The following is a 22,304-nucleotide window of genomic DNA, read 5'->3' on the forward strand; positions in this document are numbered from 1 at the left end:
GTATAAAAGGCTTATCAAATGCTACTTGGCCATGACTTTTTGTCTTTAAATGGTTAAGGGTTGACATGTTTCCCAATTGTACAAACTTTTCATATCTGCGTTTAATATATTTCACGTCTTTAGCAAAAGAAAAAGCTAATCAAGCGCGTGATAAGTATCTAAGTCAACACCATGGAATTCAGATAAGTGATGTCTCCTTGTGTTGCACTGGTTTATTATAGTTGCGGCATATACTGCGCATGTACTCTCATGAAGTGACAAGTGGATGCAGGATGATACAGGTCTTTGTGCAAAAGTGTTCAATGCCCAAGTCACCGCAAGACCACCGATCCCACAAAGAGCCACGACAAAGCCCTGCTGTCGAAAGCAAAAATCAACCGTGCGAGTGCCCACATCGCATGGCCCAAAGCATGATCTTAACCACTCCCTCTTTCTGGGTTATACTCTGCGCCGGGCACTCATGACAGCTGTTACCCCAGTTGTACCAATATCGCACGTTCCAAAGAGGGTTGCAATATCTCAAGTGTATCTCCCCATCTCAATGACTGCTTCTCTAACAATGAGGCTAGGGCACAATCATCACTGTAATATCCATTTCCTGAGCCTTCGAAGCTTGACATTCCCCAACCCATTGAAAGGCTAATAGCCTCAACATATTGCAATGGTTGTACTCAGGCAAGTCCAAAAAAAGAAAAGGAAAGAAAGAAAAAAAGAAGAGAAAGAAAAAAAGAAAAGAAAGAAAAAAAGAACGAAAAAAGCACAAGAAAAAGAAACAAAAAACAAAATAGAAAATGAAAAAAGAAAAGAAAAGAATGAAAAGATGCGAAGCACCCACGATCACAGCACAGCATCTAGGGGTCCTCAAATTAGGTACGTCTAGTGACATTGGTCGGTTGGCTCCGTCCCTAGTCCCCTAGCCCTTTAGCATCACCCACAATTGTTCAGGGCACATCAAGGGCAGGACATACCTAGGGAGCTTGTCTCGCCTATGGTTAGACTTGTCACCCTGACCCATTCGCACGATTCCCTCTTACACTCTGCCTTAATACCATTGCAATCAATTGTGGTAAGCACCGCACGAATGGCCATGAAAAGTACACCTTCCTCATCAAGCAAGTCCAATAGCTCTCAGCTACCGAAAGTGCAGTGTCCTTGTGTTCAATTGTGCTACATCGTGCAGTCACAATGCAACGGATGTCTCATACACCTTCATGTGTACTTCTTCTCAACATGGACAACTTTGCTTCATCCACACATTGTCACGAGAAACCAGCCCGCGGTCTTCTAACTACATAATATCTAAGTATGCACGAGCACTCATATAATATCTACACCGAAATATATACACAGTTTGGGTCCTCAAGTGCAGGACAATACTCTCAGCTTTGCTTAGAGTTCGACCTGTCTCCCAAATTAATTGAACTATATCTTGTGCACGATAGAGAAGACTAGCACTACCCCTAGGGAGAGACCACCTATGAGAGGTCTTTAATTACAGGTATTGAAGACTCCAACAAAAGTGTTGTTCACTCTTCATCGATACCCAACTCTGAATTCTTATCCTTTATCATCCTACAAGCCCACCATGAATCGTCATGTGTAGAATCCCCAAAAAACCAACACTTGTGCTAACTATCAGTGCAATCCCCAACAAAGAACATCCCTACCACCAACTCCAGCAACCCTACCACCAGCCACCTAGGCCACCAACATGCCTTTTGCCCCTAATGACCTTCCTCCACATCACCACCAACACTCCTCCACGGCAACCACCAATGTCCCTTCCACCCATGTCTTCAGTGTAGGCTAAAGCCTGCTACCTACGACGGTGAGTGCCATGGGACTGGCACTCATCTAGGAGGGGGGTAATGTTAACCAGTAGACGAACAAGGTGGAAAATCTGGAAAAGCTAAAGAAAAAGACAAAGGCCAAGGCAAAGTGAAACGAAAGACAAAGACGCACAAGGAAAATCTAGAAACACAAGAAGCGCAAAAAAGTCCTAAATAAGGGAGAAAGACGCACAAGGAAAAGAGCAAGTCAATACTTTTGTAAAAGAGCGCAAGCGCATCATGATTTAATTTAAGGAGTGTCGGGCTCTCACCCGTGCAATTTGTAAAGGTAGATGGGCGGTAGAAAGGAAGGTAGGAAGATAGGAGGACAATGGAAAAAAGGGCCTAGGCCACGGCCGGCCATGTAAAAAAGGGGATAAGGGGATGACTGCCCAAAAGGGATTTAGGGTTTTGTATATAAAGTTGAAAAGTGAATGAGAAGCTCATTCTTGTGTATGGCAAAAAGTAGCTCTCCTCTTCTTCTTCTCCTTCTTCTTCTTGCTTTCTTGAGCTTGTGCTTGAGAGAGGGAGTGTGAGAGTGTGAGGGAGTGAGTGTGTGAGGGTGAGGGACCAAGGAGGAGAAGCTCTCCAGCTTCTCCTCTCTTCTTCTCTTCTCTTGTCTTGCTCGTGACTATGGAGCTTGGAGCGTGGAGCTTGAGGATGGAGCTTGCTTGAAGCTTGCACTTGGATCGTGGAGCTACCGGAGTGCGTGAGAGAGGAGGTAACTCAATTCGCATGGAGGTAAGCTCACTACACCCGTAGATATGAATGGCGCATCGGCTATGTGAGAGGTAGCCATTAGTGCTCGGCTTGGAACGCTTGAAACAATAAGCAGTCTGTGGGTCTTGGTGGTTGAGCGAAAGCTCCCACACATGGGCTACGATGAATATGTCAAGGAGCTTCTTGCACAACTGAACAAGCAAAGGCAGAAAAGAAAACGGTAGTAGTTGAACTAGAAGCCAAAAGAGAAGCAATGGCAACATTTCCAATCTGAAAGGACTCGCCATGTGGTAGGATATCAAAGAGAGATCAATGAGTTGAAGGAAGAACTCAAGGCTAGAAAGAAAGAAGAAGATAATTGGCGAGGAAGGCTTGGAGAAGAGCGACAAGAATTCATAGGGTTGCAAAGGGAGTACAAGCTCATCCTCGTGCAACATGAAGAGTTGAGAGAGTAGTTGAAGTGGATAGAAAAGGCAACGGAGGAACTTGAGGCAATAGACATAGAAAAAACCCAAAGGGAGGAATAGCTCCGAAGAGACATGGGAAAAATGGAGTACATGTTATTGGTAGAGCTGGAAGAGCAGGGAAGGCTAGAGGGAAATCAAACGCATGGAGAAGGAAAAAGAAAAAGCAACCCAGAGGTGGAGAGAGATAGAACCGAGATGGCAACCTTAGCATGAAGGCAAAACAAAAATGTAGAGGAAATGAAGCGAATAGTAGAAGAATGGGTTGCCAAAAGCAAGGGGAGAGTGAGAGAACTAGCAGGCCATCTAGCCCATGCCAAAGGGAACAGGGTGTTGGGGTGGCAGAAATGATGGCAGAGGCCGTAAAGATGAGCATGGAAGCCCAACAACGTGCCTTCCTCCATCAGCACCATTTTAGACATCATTCATTTAGAAGAAGAGGAGGCCATTGAAACCCTACAGAGGAAGCTGGAAATTACTCGCAGTGCCATAAGGCACAACCTATGTATTCAAGCTCACTAAGTAGAACCAAACCTAAGCCTACAAGAGCAAAGGGAGTACCTACTAAGGGTAGGTTTAGCAGTCCAAGAAATGAAATGGCTTTGGTATGTGAAGTGACAGATTATTTTTTATGCCAAGAAGTACTTAAAAATAGCCAAAAATTACAAATATCATGGGAAAAATAGACTTCATCGAAGGCGACGGTGGCAATTAGTACGATTTTAAGCGGAAATTCCAAGGAAGTGCTTAAAAGAGCCACTAGACAGTGGTTGAAGAATTTTCATAATTTTTTGGCATGACAGACGAGACCTTGGGAGATGCTCGACAATGGAGGACTTCAAGATGGACGCTTGGGATTTTTTAGACCACGATTCAGGTATACCGGACGTGGAAGAGGGAGTGCTCGGAAGGCCAAAGGCCAACATGCCAAGTGGAAAAGTACTTTAGGAGAGGGTGTGACCCTTTGGGGACCTTTGGGGAGCCCAAAAATCAAAAAACATGGTTGGGGGGGGGCGGGGGGGGGGGGGGGGGGGGGGGGGGGGGGGGGGGGGAGGGAGAGAGGGTGGCATTTTTTTCTCATGCATGCAAGAAAGAAGGTGCCATGCCACGAAATGGAGGGGAGATGGGTTATGGGGCCAGAGAACAACCCCCCCAACTAATCTTGGGCCTGTTCTTCTTCCTATCTTCGCTCTCCATCGCTCCAATCCACTCCTCCAATGGCTGCCCGGTTGTGGAGATGCAAATCTAGTCTTTCTCTCTCCTCCATCTCTCTCCTCTAAGTGGTGGTTTGCATGCAAGAAATCAAGAAGAAGAGGGGCTGATTGGATTGCTTCAAGATGAGGAGGAGGCTGAGGAAAGAGGTTCAGCACTAAAGAATGGTTGCTGATCTGTCCGTGGGCTACCCAAAATAATTATTAAAAAACCTGCAACACGCAAGACACGCGGTATGCTCCAATTTTATGAAGAAATTTGCTTGTTTTTGTTGTTTCATGGTCCAAATGTTGTTCATATGCAATGAATGTTTGTTTGAATCTTGTTTACATCATGGTTGAGGGTTATAACTACAAAAATATAGAACCCGTAAAGATTTAGAGCCGTTATCAATTTGTTAAAACCGGCAAAATGTTATTTTTCAATGGAAATTAGTGGTTTTTTTCAATTTTGAGTTGGAAAAAAGGAATGGAAATTGGATAAACTCAGAGAAAATTTTAAGTTTTAGTAAAAATAATAAGCCAACACAAATAAATCAGAAAATACCTATTTTTCATGAAGAATAAATAGAAAAAATAGTGAAAAATAGAGGAAATTAGGATTTTCGCGCTCAAAAAATATTAGAAAATAAGATTTATGTGCATGAATGTTTGGCGAGATTAAATCATGAGGTCAAGCCTCAGTTTGGCCTCGTCCTTTGTGTTATAGTATATGTTTATTATTTTTTACATACAAAAATGACACAAAACAACCATTTACACCTATGCAACACAGCAACGCCTAAACGGTAAAGGGGGGATGAAGTTTGTGCGACAATCTAATTGCTAAAAAGATACAAATTCTGTTTTTTCTCTTTGTGCATAGCATTTAGGGATCGTTCCATAATTAAATATAGGTGACTAGTAGCACGGAAGTTCCGGTGCTAGTCCCTAAAGCAGCGCAACACGTAACGCTTAGTTAAAATTCATGAAAGGGCTATTTTCCGCACCTCACATGGCTAGTTTTTTAATCATAAAATGGTTGTGCACAATCATCATACACTTTGCATCAAGCATGCCACGTGGTATCTCCTAGAATGCATTGCAATTGATTGATACACTTGGACCAATGCTGAGAGGACAAGAAACCTAAGTCGTGGATTAAACGGGTGCTTCCGTTGGGAAAAGTTTTGTGAGGCAAATCAAAATCTCCTGGAACGTGGATTTATGAAAGAGTGGAGTTTGTGCGAATGTTATATGTGTTAGCGACGCATCTTGGGGCCAATCCCTGAGGTGTAAGAGAGTCGCAGTGGAGTCGTGGCAATCAGCCGAGATGTGCTTCCCTATGTGTGTATTACGAGGCATTATGCCTATATGTTATGGAATATCCCTCTAAGGAGAAGGAAATGTGAATGTTGGACTACATATTGGATATAAACGCAAAATCGTCACAAGCATTTAGTGCAAAGTGAGTTTTAAACGCTCCTGGTCCACGAGGCCATGTGGTGGGGTTGTCTATCGTATGCATGAGGTCCGACTAGTGCCATAGCCAGTGCCAACCCATTTTAGGTCCCATCGGTGATGCGTCTACCGGGGAGCTGCCAATAAGTGATGGTTCTCGAATCTAGGGTTTTTAGGGACCAAATAGTTGGTTTATGTCCTTTGATAAGGACTGTTAAGTCGAAATACAAAAAGCAGAACGTGCTGAGAGGGCTAGACGGTAGTTGGAGATTGTAAGATGCTATTCTCCTCAAAGGAGCAGCCCGTTACGCATAAGTGGTAGTGGTTCTAGTAACCTAGGTGTTACAAGTAGCTCTTTGAGTGCAAGTGGAAGCCTTGGTACTTTCCTATTTCCAATTAATCAACCCACAACAAGTGGGGGTGTAGTGTTGCCTACACAAACTCCTGTTGTCAATCCAGTTGTAGCCATGGTACAACCTATCGCAATTCTAGGAGGTACACCGAATTTACGGCATTAGGAGTACCGTTGCCCATTTTCCATGGGTTAGCAGAAGAAGATGGAGAACTCCAAATTAAGGAGTTTCAAACGCTCATGTTCAATTATCGAATCCAAGATGAAGGACACCTAATGATGTTCTTCAACATGACGTTAAAAGGAAGAGCGGAAGTGTGGTATCACGATCTAGAAGCCGGAATCATAACTAGCAGTGCCCAATTCTTTACGGCTTTCCGTAGGGAGTTTGCCCTTGAGAAGGGTGGACAATATTAGTTACATGTTCTGAACGTAACACACTAAGAGCCAAATGAGAATATCCAAGCATATGCCAAGAAACTAAAGCAAGTTCTTTGCAAACTTAACGCTTATATTCCCATTCCAGCGGGCTACACAGTTGCAATATTTCCTACATGGATTGGATTTTAATATCTAGGTACAACTGATTAGTGTTGCTCTGGCCGATATTGAAATTGCCATTACCCAAGCAGAAGGAGTAGAGTCGCGCTTGCAAGCGGCTTATGCAGCAAGGATAAATTGGAATGGTAATAATTTGGCCTTAACCAATGGGAGTCAAGGGAGCCCCATGTTAAATATGAGTGGCAGAGGGAGTATTATGACGAATTTGCCTATGTTACCAGCTCCTCCTAGCATGACTATGCCTATGGCTAGTCAGACGACCTCACTAAATAGTAGTGGAAATCAAACAATGAATCCTAATGTTGTCCCAGTTGGTTAGCGACGGCCGATTCCTAATCAAGTGGTTAGGCCCATGGGGAAACAGACTGACAATCGCGGCTATGAGTCGAGTGCTTCTAATGTCCTTGGTGAAGTTAAGGAGCACTACACCGATATGATCTCTAAACAATATTGACAGATAGCTGTGGATGTCAATTTCCTTAAGAAGCAACATAATTTCATAGGGAGTTCGATGCCCTCCTGAAGAGGGTGGCCCCTCAAGATTCAGTTGTAAGTGGTGTGGTGGCAAACATTTCCCTAGGAATTGCCCGAATGTCAAATGTGATATTTGCAGAAAGTCTGGCCACTTAGCTGCTACCTGTTGGAGTAAGATCAGTTCTCTCCAACAAGGGAGTAAACAACCAGGTCCAGTTAACCATCGCGCATAAGGGAATAATCTCCACCAAGACGATGGACCAAGGCAAATACTGCAAAGAGGAAAGGTTGTTGTAGAGGAGTTACCTCATGGCAGTGGAGTCAGCCTTATTGAGGTTGTACGTGTCAATGATGCTGAAACTTCTAATCTACGAGCCGTAACAAGAGGTCAAAAGATTAAAGAGGGTGACAAAGGAATTGTAAAACCTATCGAGAGAAGCCCTAAGCAAGATGCTAGGGAAAAGCGAGTCCTGAATCCTGATAAGGAAGGTGGACCGCTAAGACCTATTAGTAGTAAAGTCGATCACGCGAGGAGGATAAAGGATTGCCAAGAAAGAAGGCAAAGGCTAAAAAAGAGGCGCCAAAGCCGATAGAAAGACCAAAGGAGAGAATGGTTTGGTGCGAGAAGAGAACTTTGGCTAATTACCATGACTTTCATCTAGCAAGTTCCCTTTGCGAAGTCAAACTAGACGTGAATCTCCTGTAATTGATTAAACTTTCTCCAGGAGTACGCAAGGAATTCAAGAAAATCTTGTGTATAGGGTATATAGTAGAACCTTTGGGCATAGCTAGAGTGGCGAAAGATTGGTTCGATCATGCTGAAAAGCATTGCCCTAGGATTCCGGCATATGTGGATGGAATATTAGTGGAGCACGCTATCGTGGACACTAGATCCTCCTTCAATATCATAAGTTCAGACTTGATGGAGAGGTTAGGTCTAGAGATCCAAAAAGACAGCTCCACACTTCTTAGGATGGTTGATGATAGTCTAAGACAACCAGAAGGTTGTATTACTAAGGTCCACGTTACAGTTGCGAGCGTGGAATGCTATCTGGACTTTAGGGTGATAAGATTTGCAAGACATCCTAGCTATCGAGTTTTGCTAGGCAAGCCATGGATTCTACGAACAGACTAATAAGTCGATATACCCACTGGTCGAGTGATTCTAGGTCGAGGTGCCCATCGTGTAATAGTGGATGCTTACCCTGAGTCTCCTCAGAGTGAGAGAGCTCCACTATCCTCCACTGAACCAGAAATAGTAGATGATCCATGTGGTAGTGAGACGTCATCGAGCGATGGATCTAAGGAAGGGTCCACTACAGAGGATATTTATCAGATAACCTTGAATGAGCCAATAGAGCCTCATGATCGAATAAGAGATGTGGACGTTATTGAGCTGGATCTTGGTACGCTAAATGATTCGTGACCAATTAAATTGGGGTCCATGCTCAGTTTAGAAGAAAGAGAGGACTATGTGTCCTTAATTCGAGAGTTCCGTCATATCTTTGCTTGGAGCTATGACGAACTTCGGGGTATTCCTCCCAATCTAGCTATGCATACTATTCCTGTAAAGGAAGGTACCCACCTTGTACGTCAGAAAGTAAGGCGTATGCCTTTTCAATTAAGGGACGGGTTGTACGAGGAACTACAGAAGTTGCGGAAAGCGGGTTTGATCTTCCCTGTTCAGCATACTGAATGGTGCTCACCAGTTGTGATCAGGAAGAAGAATAATAATCAAATCCGTCTTTGTGTAGACTTTAGAGAGCTAAATAAGTAGACTGTTAAAGATTGCTACCCGTTGCCATTTATTGACCAAATTTTGGATCAACTAGCAGGTAGGAAAATCTATTCGTTTATGGACTGCTTTGCAGGGTATAACCAAATGGCGATCGCTGAGCAAGACAAGCTAAAAACGACATTTATTACAATCTTCGGTACCTTTGTGTACCATGTGATGGCATTTGGGTTGTGTAATGCACCTGGTTCGTGGCAAAGAACAACCGACAAGACCTTTGGTGACATCTCCCCAGAGGAGCTGAAAGTATTCATTGACGATCTAGGGGCAACCACCATAAGGGATAGACGATTGATCATTTTGCGAAAGTGTTTTGAGCGTTGCAATTAATTTTGCATAGCTCTTAACCCACGGAAGTGCGTCTTCGGAGTCCCTTATGGGATGTTGTTAGGCCATGTGGTTAGTTCCGTAGGGATTGCAATTGATCCCGAAAAGATCAAGGTCATAGTCGCCATGAGTCCGCCCTATACTCCAAAAGAAGTGCATAGCTTTCTGTCATTAGTAGGGTATTATCGGAGTTTTATCAATGCCTTGGTAGAAAGAACGTTGCCGCTGACAAACCTATTGTCCTTTAACTATCAGTTTACATGGAGTGATGCTTGCAAAGTGTCTTTTGATGATGTGAAGCAGGAGCTTGCCAAAGCACATATTTTAAAAGCTCCAAAAAGGGCAAAATGTTCTATATATTTTCAACAGCAACCATGTATAGTATCAGTTGCTGTTTAGCTCAAATTTGGGAGAAAAAGTGGTACCATCCGATAGCTTTTGCTAGTCGCAAGTTGGGCATATTGGAAATTAACTACATCGATATAGAGAAGTTGTGCCTTGCGACGGTATTTGCAACGGTATTGGAAATTAACTACATTCTTTATGAGAGGGTGGTTGGTTATACGAAGGCAGAAGGGCTTCGATTGTTGTTGAATAAGTTACAACCGCCTGACCGTTTAGCAAAGTGGTTAATCACTTTGCAGGAATTTGATTAGGAGATTAAGAGCAAGCCACTGAAGCTTCAGGGCATTGTAGAGTGTCTTGTGGATTTTGGAGAGCCAAAAGAGGTTGTGGTTGAAGGAAGTGACATGAAAACTTTGTTCAAGATTGATACGACATTTATTTCCTCCTGGTATGCTGCTATAACGCACTATCTTTCTACGGGAGAGACTGGAGCTACTTTATCAAAATCAAAGAAGAGGAAGATTAAATAGCAAGCATTAAAATTTTCCTTGATCACAAGAATATTATATCGGCAGGGTGTTGATGATATTTGTGGCTGATGTGTGATGCCTGACAAGATTCCCTTTATTTTGGAAGAGTGCCATGACTCCGCGTATGGAGGGCACTTCGTTGGGCGGTTAACGCCACAGAAGGCTTTAAGAGCTGGATATTGGTTGCCATCCATCTTCCAAGATTCCTTTGAGTACGTCAAGAGATGTGATACATGTCAAAGACATAATAGTTGAGAGAATAGGAAGCGTCCACTTACACCTATCATGGCTACCCTTCCGTTTGAGAAATGGGGCATCAATTTTGTGGAACCAATTACCCCATCGTCTACTACTCAGAAGAGGTACATTATAGTAGCAACTGATTATTTTACAAAATGGTTAGAAGCATGGGCGATGAGGTAGGACAATGCAAAAGAGACTCCAAGTTTCCTTTTGAAGCAGTTTATCTGCCGTTTTGGTCTGCCAAAGGAAATAGTATCAGACCGTGAAACTCACTTTTTAAACAAAGTAATTAGAAGCCTGATTGAAGCATGAAAAATTACACATAATAAGACGGCCCCCTATAATCCGCAAGCAAATGGACAAGTCAAAAGTACCAATAAGCAGCTTGTGGGTATCCTATCCAAGATAGTCTCTGAAAAGAAGTGGGACTGGGATACAAAATTATATGTGGCGGTTTGGGCGTATAATTTGACGTTTAAACAAGCTACTGGCCACACCTCATTCAAATTAGTTTACAGGGAGAAGTGTGTATTGCCCTTAGAAATTGAGTTATCGACCTTTAGATTCGCAATCAATCATTCTCTGGGTGATAAAGATGCCCTTTTTGAGTGGTTTACAACTATAGCCCACTTGGACGAGCTCAAATTGCAGAGTTTGTTGCACCAGGAGGTAGCTAAACGTCGGATGAAACGGTTGCAGATCTGAAGGCGAAGAAATATACTTTTAAAAAGAGGTAGTTAGTTTTATATTAGGATGCGCGTAGGGAGCTATTTCCAAGAAAGTTGGAACCTCGATGGGATGGCCCTTACAAGATAGTTCGGATAGGTAAAAATAACTCCACAGTTCTATTAGCTGATCTACAAGGGATGGAATTTAAGAATAAGGTTAATCTTAATAAAATTAAACCTTATTATTTCTAAGTATGCTAACACGGAAAAATGCATTGCAGGTCCATGTTGGGGCTGATTGGAGACCTGCAGGAGAGCTTAAATTGGTTGATGGGGCAGTTAATTCCTTATTTGGAGCACCCATATCTCAAGTAAAGATATCATCAGAGGAGGCTTATCTGGTGGAGCAAGGGATATAAAGTGATTGAGCAAGAAGACGGTACCTTTGTGTGGGAAATTAAAGTTTTCTACTATCACTGCTTACAAATCTTGATAAGCATTCATGTTGAGTTTAATGAAGAAGGTGCAATGGAGCCGCCAGTTCATCCTCTAAATATGTTGAACTTTGACTATCATAATTATGAATAGGGGAGCCCTTGATGGCTAGCTGTGTAAATCCATTATGGACATATACATTATACTTTGATGGAGCGTCCAGGGGCCCTAATAGAAAAGGAAGTGTTGGAGTAGTTATTCGAGATCCCCGACGTAGAATGACAATGAAATTAGCTGCTTACCTCAGGGTAGGATTCACTAACAACATGGCAGAGTATAAAGCCTTGATTATGGGATTAAATATTGCTAAGAAAGGTGGTATTAGGCGGTTGTTAATAAAAGGGGATTCCCAATTGATCTTAAATCAACTCAATGGGACATATACCATCCGCAATCCTCTCCTTTGTATGTATCATCGAACTGCTATAACCCTAGATAAATTTGAGAGCATATCTCTGTAGCTCATTCCATGTTATTGGAATCAGTTTGCGGATTCCTTAGCTAATTTTGCTTATGAAGAGGACCTCTTTTTCAACTGTGGTCCTAGTCCGGATGTTGCTATTGATAATGAGACAGAACCTGGTCGCTTGTGGGGGATGTTATCAGACCACGTGTTATATAGCAGGTGATGGTTGACATGGGTAATGCAAAGAGTAGCTGAGACCCATCTACCACTATTATCTTGGACCCATAGGTTGATGACAATATATGTTATGTGTATGCCTCTTGCTACATATGCAGGAGGTATGGGCCATAATTTGATGCATTTAGTTTAGGGTTGAGAGCCCTATTTTTCCCTTGGAATGGAGCGTATTTGCATATATCTGCCTTCTTCCAAGGAGGGATCTCTATGAGCTATTTTGTTTGATTCCGTTAGGCCAAGAGGGCCAGTAGCTTTAAGTAGTTAATGTCTGATTTCTTTAGGCCAAGAGGTACAGTTGTTTTTGGGTTTTAATAATCTATTTCTTTAGGCCAAGAGGGCCCATTAGTTTGCAATGAAAAGTGATATTTCTTTAGGCCAAGAGGGCCCATTAGTTTGCAATGAAAAGTGATATTTCTTTAGGCCAAGAGGGCCCATTAGTTTGCAATGAAAAGTGCTATTTCTTTAGGCCAAGAGGGCCCATTAGTTTGCAATGAAAAGTGCTATTTCTTTAGGGCAAGAGGGCCCATTAGTTTGCAATGAAAAGTGCTATTTCTTTAGGGCAAGAGGGCCAGTTGTCTGTTTAGTGTGGGTGCAGTTAATGGTTTCTTGTTTTAGTCTTATGCTAGACAGGTTCAAAGAAGCGCTTGGAAGGAGCCTTTGTCGCGTGGAAGCTTCTCGTGGCCCTATCCATGTGATATTTCTCCTTTACGAGTGCCTGTTCTTTCACGTTATATGTATCTGTGTACTTGAAGGGGGTTTTCTTTCTTGTTGGGGACTGGCAATCAAGGCATGAAGTCCTAGGTTTAGGTTAGGTATGTTTGAGGGAGGTCTAAGTAGTTGTTGGCTTCTGTAAAGGCATTGTCAGGCATTGAAAGACATGTTTTAGATGGGAGTTCTAGTGACCTTGTTCTGCTGACCTGCTAGGCGGCCGTTCTAGGAGTTCCTGTTAGTTGTGAGGTAGTTAGAGAAGCCTACTAAAATAATGATAGAAAGAGACAAAACCCTAAAGATTTGAAAGACAATATATGAATATATAGAGGTGTGTAAAAAGAGGTTTGACCCCTATAAAAATAGGAAAGGAAAGAAAGAAAAATCCTTAAGCTGTTGTTTATCGCCTTGCGAAGGCCTGGTAGGTTCCTGGGGATGAGTAAGACCCGGGGCTGATGCCTTGCCCATCCTTGGTGTGACATCTTGCCATAAAAACAGGAAATAAAAAAAGGTTGGAGTGAAAATAAAAGTGAGCATTAGAAAAGGATTAAGTGTCGCCTTGCGAGGGCTTGGTAGATTCTTGGGTACCGAGATAGGACCCGAGGTTGATGCCCTATTCTCCTTGGGTCACTACACTCAGCTCCCTCCTTTTTACATGCCTGAGCATGGAAAATGAGAGGTTAAAAGAGTAATGTGCTAAAAGAAAATATTCCTTGCTCAGGCTATAGGAGTCCTCGCCTAGTAGGAGCTCCTGGTTGAGTTGTCATTGGTTAGATAGGTAGTTCAGACCACCACTTAGGATGACCTCTTTGATAGTTCTTTATAGTTTGGTCGTGTTGGAGTAGTCAATTAGTGACTAGCTTCGGGCTTTCTATCAAATAATGTTGGGCCTAATCCTCATGGATTTCATGCCTTGGTTTTGCCAGGGGGTAGGGTATGAGCTGTGATGTGTTGCGTTGTGTATTTTTTATATCAACTTGATGCTCCTTTTTGTTGGTTATGTGCAGATCTCTTCGTGGGATTCGACGGGCTGAATTGCCCTATCCCGTGGGGTCACCAATGACAAATGATTTTTTATGCTAAGAAGTGCTTAAAAATAGCCAAAATTTACAAATATCATGGGAAAAATAGACTTCATCGAAGGCGGCGGTGGCAATTTGCATGATTTTAAGCGGCAATGCCCAGGAAGTGCATAAAAGAGCTACTGGATGGCGATCGGAGAATTTTCATAATTTTTTGGCATGATAGGCGAGACCCTGGGAGATGCCCGCAGTGGAGGACTTCAAGACCGATGCCCAGGATTTTTTAGACCACGATTAGGGTACCGGACGTGGAAGAGGGAGTGCCCGGAAGGCCAAAGGCCAAAATGCCACGTGGGAAAGGACTTTAGGAGAGCCCAAAGGGTGTGACCCTTTGGGGCTCCCTTTGGAGAGCCCAAAAATCAAAAAATGTGGGGGGGGAGGGGGGGTTGCGTTTTTTTCTCACGCAAGCAAGAAAGAAGGCACCATGCCACGAAATGGAGGGGAGATGGGTTATGGGGCCAGAGAACAACCCCCCAACTGATCTTGGGCCTGTTCTTCTTCCTATCTTCACTCTCCATCGCTCCAATCTGCTCCTCCAATGGCTGCCCGATTGTGGAGATGTAGATCTAGTCTTTCTCTCTCCTCCATCTCTCTCCTCTAAGTGGTGGTTTGCATTCAAGAAATCAAGAAGAAGAGGGGCTGAAGGATGCTTGTCCGAATCGCTTCAAGATGAAGAGGAGGCTGAGAAAAGAGGTTTAGCATTGAAGAATGGTTACTGATTGGTCCGTGGACTGCCCAAAATAATTATTAAAAAACCCGCAACACGCAAGACACGCAGTATGCTCCAATTTTATGAAGAAATTCACTTGTTTTTGTTGTTTCATGGTCCAAATGTTGTTCATATGCAATGAATGTTTGTTTGAATCTTGTTTACATCATGGTTGAGGGCTGTAACTACAAAAATACAGAACCCATAATGATTTAGAGCCGTTATTAATTGGTTAAAACCCGCAAAATGTTATTTTTCAATGAAAATTAGTGGTTTTTTTAAATTTTGAGTTGGGAAAAAGGAATGGAAATGGGATAAACTCGGAGAAAATGTTAAGTTTCAGTCAAAATAATAAGCCAACACAAATAAATCAGAAAATACCTATTTTTGTGAAGAATAAATAGAAAAAATAATGAAAAATAGAGGAAATTGGGGTTTTTGCGCTCAAAAAATATAGAAAAATAAGATTTATGTGCGTGAATGTTTGGCGAGGTTAAAGCATGAGGTCAATCCTTAGTTTGGCCTTATCCTTTGTGTTATAGTACGTGTTTATTATTTTTTACATACAAAAATGACACAAAACAACCATTTACACCTATGTAACGCAGCAACACCTAAACTAAAAGGGGGGGATGAAGTTTGTGCGACGATCTAATTGCTAAAAAGATACAAATTCTATTTTTCCTCTTTGTGTATAGCACTTAGGGATCATTCCATAATTAAATATAGGTGACTAGTAGCATGGAAGTTCCGGTGCTAGTCCCTAAAGCAGCGCAACACGTAACCCTTAATTAAAATTCATGAAAGGGCTGTTTTCCGCACCTCACATGGCTGGTTTTTTTATCATAAAATAGTTGTGCACAATCGTCATACACCTTGCATCAAGCATGCCACGCGGTATCTCCTGGAATGCATTACAATTGATTGATAAACTTTGACCAACGTTGAGAGGACAGGAAACCTAAGTCGTGGGTTAAACGGGTGCTTCTCTTGGGGAAAGTTTTGTGAGGCAAATCAAGATCTCCTAAAATGCAGAATTATGAAAGAGTGGAGTTTGTGCAAATGTTATATGTGTTAGTGACGCATATTGGGACCAATCCCCGAGGTGCAGGAGGTATGTATGTATTACGAGGCATTATGCCTATATGTTATAGGATCTCCCTTTGAGGAGAAGGGAAGGCGAACGTTGGACTACATATTGGATATAAACACAAAATCATCATAAGCATTTAGTGCAAAGTGAGTTTTAGACGCTCCTGGCCCGCGAGGCCGTGTGGTGGGGTTGTCTGTCATATGCATGAGGTCCGCGGCTAGTGCCATAGCCAGTGCCGGTCCATTTTAGGTCACATCATGAAGGAGCACGGACCACAAGAGCTGATGAGAGAAGAAGAGTAGGAGGTACCGCTACCAAAAGAGGGGCAAGATTTTGAGTTGAGGCAATGAGATGAGGAACAAGTCCCCCGACCACCCTCTCCAAGACCGGAAGCCCAGTAGGAAGTGCTACCCCCCGAGGATACAATGGTGGAAAGAAAAGAGGAGGTTAGGAAAAGAAGGAAGAAGATGATGGAGCAAGCACGAAGAAGACTAAGGGTGCGACCCCTAACAATCCCTGAAGCTCCCATCCTGCAAAAACAAGAATGCTTTCCAATCAACTAGGACTTGGAACTCATAGTGTGGGAGCAATGGGAGAACAAGTGCAAGCCCTTCGAGTTCATCTTCCAATACCCATCCACAGTGCGTATTACCCCCTAAAGTGGTGGAGGAAGTGATCAACATGGGTAGAAGGCTTGGGGATCAATGGAGTGCACAAAGAGAGACACATCCAACACTGTGGGGACATAAGCACATGGCTATTGGGAAGACAAGGCCATGGAGGTGCCCAAGACCATCAAAGGGTATGAATCACAGCCAAAGTGGAGGGCGAAGAATTTGGGACGAGAACATAGATGCATGGATGTCATTTTGCAGCACCCTACCCTACGAAAGAAATGACCTAGTATGCATGCCATATCCAAGAAGAGTAGGGGTGGATTTTAACCGTGACATCCATTGTCGTTACAATTTCCTTAAAATCTACAATGTAAATGCTACTAAGCCAGAGGAGGAAGCCCTTGTATTCTCCAAAAAAGACCTAGGACCCTCCATCTCCCACTTCCTTACTAAATTCTCTTCCTGCCCTTATCTTGCTTTTTTCACAACCTGTAACTACCTTAAGCTAGTTAGGGTTTTTCTTAAGCAACCACCTACCTCTCACAAATACCACCTACCACCCTTATTTTTTATTTGAACACCAGCATAGATAGCTGTGCTATGGCTAGGCTCATGATGAGAGCCACCCTCCTCCCATCCTTTTGCATGGCCTTACTAGAGGACATGAATGATAGCCAATTCACTAGGTGTAGTCATCCATTTTTTTCAACAACCCCTCTGAATGTACACATGAATCTAAAGGACTATATGCAGGGTAGGAACTTCCTTAGTAAATCACTTAAGCCGTTAGCCTTCTCCTCTCATGACCATGAGTTCGAGGACTAGTTCCTCATGCAAATTTTTTAAAAAAGGGAGAAAAAGTAAAAGAAAGAAAGAAAAAGGGAACAATAAAAAGAAAAAGAGAAAGAAAAAAGAAAGACAAGAGCAAGGAAAGAAAAGAAGATCAAATAGAAAGCGGGAAAACACACCTCATTTGATGAGTGCCACAATCACTGCACCTAGGGTTCCTCAAGTTAGGCACGTCTAGTGGCCTTGGTCGGCCAGCTCGGTTCCTAGCTCCCTAACCCTTTTGCCCCCACTTCAAGCTTTAGGGCACATCAAGGGTAGGACACACCTAGGGAGGTCACACTCGCCTATGGTCAGAGGCCTATCTCCCTAAGCTACACTCAGCGCACTTTCCCCATACACCAACAGGGTCCTCAAGTGTGGGACAACACCCCATGCTTACTTGTGGTTCGACCCACCTCCCAGTTCCACTGGCGTGGACATGATGCACGGCACAATGAGGCAGGCAAACCCCCAAGTAGTGCACTCTCTTTTCTTTTTCAAGTGAATCCGACAACCCACGCCTAACTACCGACTTCAGAGGCCCCCGTCACCCACTCAATATATCCTCGGTCTCCAAACCTCAACCATTTTGACATGCTTCTTTCCCATATCCAATCCCCACAAAGTCCCCATCGTTAACTCACATAACCACCCTTAAATCATCCCAGCCCTCATCAACAAAGTTTCACAAGTACCATGGGACTGGCACTCAACTAGGAGGGGGGTAATGTTAACCCTAATGCAAGACAGAATAAAGGGAAGCAAAAGAAATTTGAAAGATGCAGAGCAAAGTGGAAAAAGGTGCCTGACAGAAGGATAAGAGGAGAAAATGCCAAAAGTTCAAGGGCAACCTTCCAAGTTGAGGCAAAGGCGAAGGCGCATTTTAAAATGTAAAGGCGCCCCCAAATTTTTGTAAAAGAGCACCAGGCTCTCTCCTATGCAAGTTGTAAAGAGTAGACGGGCATAGATGTAGGCATAATGTAAATGGAAAGGAATAGGAAAAGAGGACCTTGGCAAGATGGCCGGTCATGTAAAAAAGGGGATAGGTGCCCAAAGGGATGGGGGCATGTATAAAAGCCAAAAAGTGATTAGAGAAGCTCATTCTTGGTGTGTGACAAAAGTGGCTCTTCTTCTTGCTTGCTTGCTTGTGCTTGTGCTTGAGCGAGGGAGTGTGAGAGTGTGAGAAGCTCTCCATATTCTCCTCTCTTCTTCTCTTCTCTTCTCTTCTTTTGTCTCACGCGCGGCTATGGAAGATGGAGCTTGAAGGTGGAGGATTGAGCTTGCTTGAGCTTGCATCTCGGATCGTGGAGCTACCGGTGTGCTTGAGAGAGGATGAGGGTACTCGATCGGGCATTGAGGTAAGCTTACTACACTCGTAGGCTTGAGAGCGCATACGAATATGTGAGACGTAGCCATTAGCATTCGGCTTGAAATGCCTGAGCAATAAGCGGTCCATGGGTCTTGGCGGTTGATCGAAAGCTTCCACGATTTTAGAAAAGTTTGAGATAATAGCTCAAGATAATTTCATTGAGAGGATAGCTCAAAATACCTTGTATGCATCAATCCAATTGATGTACACATGATTCATTATCAAGACACAGACCCCTTTGCTAGGAACAAAATTGATATATGCATTGATCTCATTTAAGACAAAGTAGCCCACATAAATCCAAAAGTTCTTTACTAGAGCTTTCAAAATACATGTATTTTAGACCAAAATAAACTCTTGCATTAAGACCTTCAATGATAAATCAATAAATCGTCAAATGTGTCCATACTATGTCTCACCATGATAGCTACATGCAAGAGAGGCACCCAGATCAAGAGAGCTTTGATTGCCAAAGCTATGGACTACAACGTTTAGCATGTATATCCTATATTATAGAAGTGATTTGATGTAGATCAAACCACAAAACTCACCAAATAACTCTCTTCCATCATTCATTGCATCCTCTTAGTGATTCCTTGCTCATGCCCAAAATGTACAAACTTTTCTCTCTCTTGGCATTACCCTACTATGACTTGCTTTTGTTCATAAACAAAAAGCATGAGATATCTCCCTTTTCCTTCATGCTTTTTATTAGCAAATAGTGCCCCCAAGGTCTTCCTAAAGTTGCATTGAATTCCTACCCTTATTCATGTCCGATTTTAGCCTTAAAAAGCCCCTTCCCAAAGTCCCCAAAAGCATGTAACATTAAGGCTAGGTGAAACTCTTCATTCGTAAAGTGTCCTATAGACATCTAAACTTAGGTGTGAAGCACATGAACTTGGCAAGTAACATAAAGAAGACTAAAGTTCAACTAAGCATGTAAGCCACTTGTTAAAGGCAGAAAACCCAATGAGTGTGGGTAGGAGTATAAGTGAACTCCTTGTAAAGGTGGACTCTTTCATTGTTCCATCCACATTGGACATGATGCCATACAACAATGGTTCCCTATTGTCCTCTTGTGCCTTGTGTAGTTCTTGCAAATCTCTATGTTCGTCCTCACTAGGGTTCTTGTTTGACTCTAAGTTAGGCTTCTTACCTTTCTCTAGAGAAGAGACAAGGTCATCATTACTAAAAGCAATGATTATCTTGAGGTTTGGCAAGCTCAAATGTATCCAATGTGCTACATAGTCCACTTTGCACAGAGTTGCACACTTGAAAGGTCTTCCAAGTAGGACTTGCTTCCCCATGTCCTCTTGATTTAGAAGCACATAGAAAAGGTTGGACATGATTTTAGTCTCTATAGTTAGAAGAATTTTGCATTTGCCAAGGATGGAATATGGAGATCCTTCATATGGATTGACAACTACATTTGTTGGGACAAGCTCAAATTGACTAATCTTAGCCCATACATCATAAGTCAAGATGTTGTATTATGAACCTTTGTCCATGAGAGCATCAATGGTGAGCTCTCACATGGTAGTTATTTTGGCCCTAAGATATGTGGGGGTATTAGCTCTTCACCTTCTGGGGTTAGTATTTTTGTGGCTTTGACCTTTCAGATGTTAGGCTGAGATGGTTAGGTGCTATTGGAAGCCTTGTATTTTGACAATCATGATGCATATGAGTGATACTGCACTCAATGCACCATAGGTCAACATTTGTGGATTTATCTATCTCCATTTGATATGCTAGATGTGGCCTAAGTTCTTGTGTTTCTAGCTTTGTCATTTGAGATTAACGGATAGTTGGATAGGAATGAATGCTCTTAGTTAACTTAGAAGGTTTTAGGACTTCTAGACTTTTCAGTATGGTCCATTAATAAGTATGTCAATTGAGAATCATACTCTCAATAGCTAGACAAAACTCATGACTCTTCTTGCAAGGTCAATTTCTTATGTGTGGTCTTGTGTTGTGTGAGGTCAAGCTTACGTGTGGTTTTGTGTTGTGTGTGCTTCCTTTCTTTGACTCTCAAGGCTTGTCAATCTCTCTTAGGTCTCACAAATTTATTTCTTGAAGCAATAGTCCCTCCAATTTGTATCTTTGAATTGGTGATTTAGTGGCCTTTTCTTTGCTCTTGCACTAGGTGCAATTGTCCTTAGGCTTTTCCTTGATGTGCTTATGTGCTTGGCTAGCTTTTTCCTCTTAAGTTCTTGCTCTCAATGGTCATAGTTTCCATGGACTTGTAGATTCAATCAGCCTTGTGAGCTTGGTCTTTGAGGTGCTTAGCTTTTCAACTTGGGGGTTCACTATATATAAATCCTCTATATCATATGTGTTCAAGACCTATTCATAGATATCCTTATTTGGAAAATTTTCTTGAATAAAACACAACCTTTTCTAATTCAATCTGCACAAGTAACCCCTTTAGATGATAGCCTTCTGTATGTTAAAAAATGTGTAAAAAAGTGCTTTTAAACCCCTTGTTTTTGAACTCATGTGATACATGAATATATTCACGAGTGACCCCCCGCCCCCCCCCCCCCCCCCCCCCCCCGAGCTTTTCAAGCTCTACACAATGGGCCTCCTAATTAGGATGTGTCAATGAGCCACCTAAGGTGTCACTCTCCATTCTCTCAAGGCCAAGTAGCAATTCCTAAGACAAGCTACCCTACAAGTTGTTGGTTAGTGAGGTGAGTGCAACTCACTTAAGTTCAGTTCATGTTAACAAGTTAAAATTAAAGGCATCTAAGCTTGGAGTTCACAATGCTACACTTGGATCTTAAGCTTTGTTGATGTTGAAATTGTCAACTTAGTGGTTGACTTCTCCTCTTAGTCCCTTGGACTTGGTGCACTCTTGAATATTGCGTGTTGGTTGTGGTGTCTTGGGAGAAAGTACACTTATACATGCTTGCCAAAAATTGTGACTAAGAGGGAATGTGACGACTAACTTAAGGCTTAAAGTGAATGTTCCTATGGATTAGATGCTCTAAGGGTGAAACTATACCATTAAGGACTAGGTGCTAGTTTTCTATGAAAAGAGAGCTAAACACTCATATTTGGAGCTAGAGTTTGACTAATCCCAAGGTAAGTTCGAAGGAAGGAAAGTGCAAGCGATGCAGCCTATACTTCATGCAAGAGTTTGAGATTACTATTGTGATTATAGGTGGTGAATACCTTGAGATGGAAGAGCCTAGGATATAATCCTTATGGCTTATGCTTATGTGCTAAGAACCTTGTGCCCTTAAGGCAAAAAGCTCATGTCCTTAGCAAAAGGAGTATGGTTCTCAAGGGGTTTAGGAACACCAAGACTGATGCATGAATTCTAGGACAAGTGTGGAGCTAGGGGGAGAGGCATATGTGTGGGAGTGTGGGGGGACTAGTGTGGGGTTCTAGTGTGGAAGTCTTAGTGGTGTGGTTGATAGGTGTGTGTGCTACTGCAAGGGTACTTAAGTCCAAGAAGAAGTACCTAGTGCAAGAGTCAACATCCCTAGTGTAAGAGTTAACTTTCTTAGTGCAAGAGCGAGGTTATCTAGTGCAAGTGTTAACGAGGTGTTGATGTGGGGGATTAGATGTGCGTGGATCAGGGGATAATGCATGAGGGTGTGAGTACTAGGGTGTGCATGTATGGATATGAGGCATGTCGAAGAGTGTGTTGGGTTAGTGTATAAACAAGAGGCCCTTCTAGGTCCTAACGTGTGTGACTAGCCTAACTATAGTTAACCTAGCATATGGACTCCTATGTGATTAACCTAGTGTGTGAGTCTATCCAAGTATGTGTGTATGTGCTAGTGCTAGGGTGTG

This window comes from Lygodium microphyllum, chromosome 21 (genome assembly GCF_053477565.2).
Source record: "Lygodium microphyllum isolate KBCC chromosome 21, Lygodium_microphyllum_v1.1.10, whole genome shotgun sequence".
NCBI lineage: Eukaryota > Viridiplantae > Streptophyta > Polypodiopsida > Schizaeales > Lygodiaceae > Lygodium > Lygodium microphyllum.